This window comes from Myodes glareolus, chromosome 8 (genome assembly GCF_982192425.1).
Source record: "Myodes glareolus chromosome 8, mMyoGla1.1, whole genome shotgun sequence".
Taxonomy (NCBI): Eukaryota; Metazoa; Chordata; class Mammalia; order Rodentia; family Cricetidae; genus Myodes; species Myodes glareolus.
The window spans coordinates 74,211,926-74,216,626 of NC_142033.1; the positions used below are offsets into that span (position 1 = coordinate 74,211,926).

At 41.5% G+C, this 4,701-nt stretch overlaps 1 non-coding gene across 1 annotated transcript; it reads right to left on the reverse strand.

Annotated features, from left to right (window-relative positions):
* Positions 1–661: 661 nt before the first annotated feature.
* Positions 662–766, reverse strand: LOC125410515 (U6 spliceosomal RNA). Its single transcript, XR_007235075.1, has one exon. It is a non-coding gene; the product is annotated as a U6 spliceosomal RNA (small nuclear RNA).
* Positions 767–4,701: the final 3,935 nt, after the last annotated feature.

Genomic DNA, 4,701 nt, shown 5'->3' on the forward strand with positions numbered 1-4,701 from the left:
AACTCGCTCACAGCCAGGCAGTGGTGGCACACGCTTTAAATCCTAGCACCTGGGAGGCAGAGGCAGGCGGATCTCTGTGAGTTCGAGGTTAGCCTGGTCTACAAGGTGAGTTCCAAGACAGCTAGGACTAACCAGACAAGCCCTATCATGAAAAAAAATTAAAAAAAGAAAAAAAGAAGGAAGGAAGAAACTCACAGAAGTTTGTCTTCTAGGTGATTTGAGAACTTGTAAGGCTGAAAATCAAGATTAACCTTAACACAGTATGTATGCTTTTGAGATAGGGTTTGTTGTTGCTGTTGTTGTTGTTGTTGTTATTTTGTTTTGTTTTCAAGACAGGATTTCTCTGTAGCTTTGGAGCCTGTCCTGAAACTAGCTCTTGTAGACCCAGCTGGCTTTGAACTCACAGAGATCTGCCTTCTTCTGCCTCCCAAATTCTGGGTTTAAAGGCGTGCATCACCACTGCCTGGCTTGAGATAGTATTTTTAATTTTTTTTTTGTTGTTGTTGTTTCGAGTCAGGGTTTCTCTGTGTAACAGCTCTGGCTGTTCTAGAACTCACTCTGTAGGCCAGGGTGGCCTCAAACTCATGAAGATCTGGCTGCCTCTGCCTAAATGTTGGGATTAAAGGCGTGTGCCACCTCCTCCCAGCTCATCATTAGTTTTTTAAATATGGAATACTTCGTGGATTTGAGTCATCTTTGGGCAGAGGACATGTTAATCTTCTCCATATTGTTTCAATTTTAGTATATTTGCTGTTGATGTGAGCATACTTTCATCCTTTAAAGAAAGATTTATTTTTAGTTTTTATTTAAGTGTGTGTGTGTGTGTGTGTGTGCGTGTGTGTCTGTGTGTCTGTGTTGTGCATGCCACATGTGCACTAGTGCTAGAGGAGGCTAGAAGAGGGTATCAGATTTGGAGCCAGAGTCACAGGCAGCTGCAAACTATCCAATGCAGGTGCTAGGGACTGAACTCATGTCCTTTGGAATAAGAATAGCAAGAACTCTTAACTGCTGAGCCATTTCTCTCTCCAGCCATTTATTTATTTATTCATTCATTCATTTGTGTGTGTGTGTGGTGGTAGTGGTGTGTGTGTATATGTATGGTGTGTGTGTGTGTGTTGTGTGTGTGTGTGATGTGGGATTCCCCTCTGTATGCTGTGAATGTGCTTTGTTATCATTAGTTAATAAAGAAGCTGTTTTGGGCCTCTGGCAGGGCAGAATAGAGCAAGGCGGGAATTTTCCAAGGAAAGATAGAGGAGAAAAGAAGGCTGAGTCAGGGAGATGCCATGTAGCTGCTGAAGGAGACAGACACACCAGAACATTACCAGTAAACCATGAGCCTCGTGGTAAAATATAAAATAATAGAAATGAGTCAGTTTAAGATATAAGAGTTAGTCAGTAAGAAGCTCTATAGGCTTATCAGCCAAGCAGTGTTTCCATTAATATAGTTTCTGTGTGATTATTTCAAGTCTGGACAGATGGAAATGAATAAGCAGCCTCCACCCACGTGTGTGTATATGTGTGTGTGGTGACAGTAGTGTGTGTGTGTGTGTGTGTGTGTGTGGTGGTAGTAGTGTGTGTGTGTTTGTGTGTGGTGGCAGCAGTGTGTGTGTGGTGTATATGTGGTGGAAGTGGTGTGTGTATGTGGTGTTTGTGTGTGTGTGTGTGTGTTGTGTGTGTGTGATGTTTGTCTGTACGTGGGTGCATGCATGTTGAGGTCAAAGGACAGCTTTCCTAAGTAGGCTCCTTCCTTCCATTATATGGCTTCCAGGGATCAAACGTAAATTGTCAGTCTGATGATAAGTGCCTTTACCTGCAGAGCCATCTCTCCAGCCTGGATTTTTTTTTTCTCTAGTCAACATAATTTTCTTGAAAACCAACAAAGATGCTACAAGTGGCAAAAGCTCTTTCCTTTTTTGCTGCTGAGTAGTATTCCATGGAATAGATTTACCAATGTGCTTAAAACACATCCACTAAAGGACGGCTAGGAGAGGTGGTTTCCCACTTGGGGCTTTTAGAAATGAAGCCTCTATGAACAAGTATGTAGAAGTTTTGTCTGATTATTACATTGATTTCTCTAGGATAAATGGCCAAGGGCATAGCTCCTGGTCTTCTTTAGGTGTTGAGTTACGTGAGAGCTGCCATATCTCTTCCATGGTGACTTTGTGTGTGGTGTGCACACTGACAAGGTGTAAGTGCGGACAGTCTGGTTGCTCTGCATCCTCGCCAGCTGTCAGCACTGCTGTTCATTTTTGCTTTAGCAGTTCTGACAAATGCTGTTTTATTTTGGTTTTCCTTTGCATTTCCCTAATGACTGACGATGCTGTGCATCCTTTCGTGTCTATTTGCCACACGTGCATTGCTTTTAGTAAACTGTCTGGTCATGTATTTTGCCAGTTTTCCCATTGGTTTGATGTTTGTGGCAGTTTGTTTGTTTTTCTTTCTTTTTTTCCTTTTTTCAGTTTTTTGAGGCAGGGTTTCTCTGTGTTAACTGCCTGACTGTCCTGGACCAGGCTGGCCTCGAGCTCACAGAGATCCACCTGCCTCTGACTCCCAAGAACTGAGATTAAAGGCATGCACCACCACTATTTGACTGTTTTTTTTTTATTTTTATTTAATTTAATTTTTTTTTTGAGGCAAAGTCTCACTATATAACCCAGGCTAGTCTGGAACTTATGACATAATACAAACTGGCCTTAAACTCACAATCCTGGCACAGGCTCCTGAGTGGGCTTATAAGTGTGTGCTTATCTGGGTGACTGAGTTTTAACTGTTGGGTATTGTGAATTCTTTGTTGGGTATATAGTTTACAAATATTTTCTTCGAGTCTGAAAGTTTTTCATTTCCTTTATAGTGTTGTCAATAGAGTTTTTAATTTTGATAAGGTTAATAGAGTATTTAATTTTGATAAGTTTGATAAACTTACTAGTTTTTCCTTTATGGGTTGTATTTTGATGTTGGATCTAAAGACTTTTTGCCTAGTCTCAGGTTTCAAAGATTTTCTTTTTCTTCCTAAAAGTTGTATAGTTTTACATTTTACATTTAAGCTGTAAATCCATTTCGAGTTAATTTTTTATGTGATCCAAGTTTATTCATTTGCCTGTGGATAGTCAATTACTTAGATACCATTTTTGAGAAAGCGATTTTTTTTCCTCTATTGGATTACTTTGGCATCTGTCAAAAACTGACTGGGTATATTTATATAAATCTATTTCTGAGCCAAGAACCCAATGGAATTTTAATTCAAATATTGAACTTGGGTGATTGCAAGAAATCAATCCGTATAGAGACTGAATGAAGGCTAGCATGAGAAACGTTTATCAATCAAGCTAATGTTCTCTGTAATTAAATATGACACTGTAAGAAATTGACTGTGAATACTTTGATCATAAGCCCAGGGAAGTGGTTCAAATCAGAAGGAGACAGTGAAACAGTCTCTGACTGTGGAGCCAGGGAGACTGGCTTTTACACTATGTGTCCTGTACTTATTACCTGACTCTGAGCAGGTAAACACGTTAACTAGCTCCTTGGAGCATAGTGGAGATCATATTAGCTTGGCTTAGAACCAGCTTGAGGTCCAATGAGAGGAGACCTGCAAAGTAGTTGACAGAAACTTTTCGTTTTAGTCTTTTTAGTTATTTTATGTGCATGGGTATTTCTCCTGAAGCTATGCCTGTGCATCACCTCTGTGCCTGGTGTCCAAGGACGACAGAGGAAGGTGATGGAGTCGCTGGAACAGGAGTTACAGATATTTGTGAGCTGCCTTGTGGGTGCTGGGACCTTAAACTAGGTCCTCTTAACTGCTGAGCCATTGCTCCAGTCCCTGACTCTAAGTTTGCCTATAGTAACCACAGCACGACAAATTAAAAGTGTGCACCACCTCTGCCTGGCAATTTGAAAGTTTTATCCCATATTCCCTGTTTGCATCCTCTTGAGCATCTGCAAGTGGATGTATTATTCCTTCAATAAGGTAGTGCTTGTGTGTGTGTGTGTGTGTGTGTGTGTGTGTGCATGTTGTAAAAGGAACGGCGATTGTAGATGGAGCTACAGGCTGCTTTTCTTCCCGTCTGGCTCCTGGCCGCCCAGCTAGCTTTACCCAAAATAATTACACAGAAACTGTATTCATTTAAACACTGCATGGCCCGTTATCTGTAGCCTCTTATTGGCTACCTCTTACATATTGATTAACCCATATCTAATAATCTGTGTAGCACCACGAGGTCGTGGCTTACCGGGAGAGATCCTAACCTGCGTCTGTCTCAGAGAGGAGAGTTATGGCGACTGCCTCACTGCCTTCTTCCTCCCAGCATTCTGTTCTGTCTACTCCACCCACCTATGTTCTGACCTCTCAGGCCAAGCAGTTTCTTTATTAATTAGCCAATGAAAGCAACAGATAGATAGTGGACTCTCCTACATCATATGCATGTGTAGAACTGGGGATTGAACTGAGGGCCTTGTGTATTAAACAGGTGCTCTACCACTGAGCCATCCCCAAAACTAATGCTTTAGAAAAGGGAGGTATCTTAGTGGCTATTGTCTAAGGTTTAAAAGGACCAACAAAACCAAAATGCAGAAACCCTGGTAAATTTCTGCACACCATTCATAGACGTAGTGAGCATGGTTGAACACAAACCAACAAACCATGGGTCAGGCCAAAATCTTGCTCTGCCCTTACCTCTATCCTGTGTTCTTGACCTGAGAGCT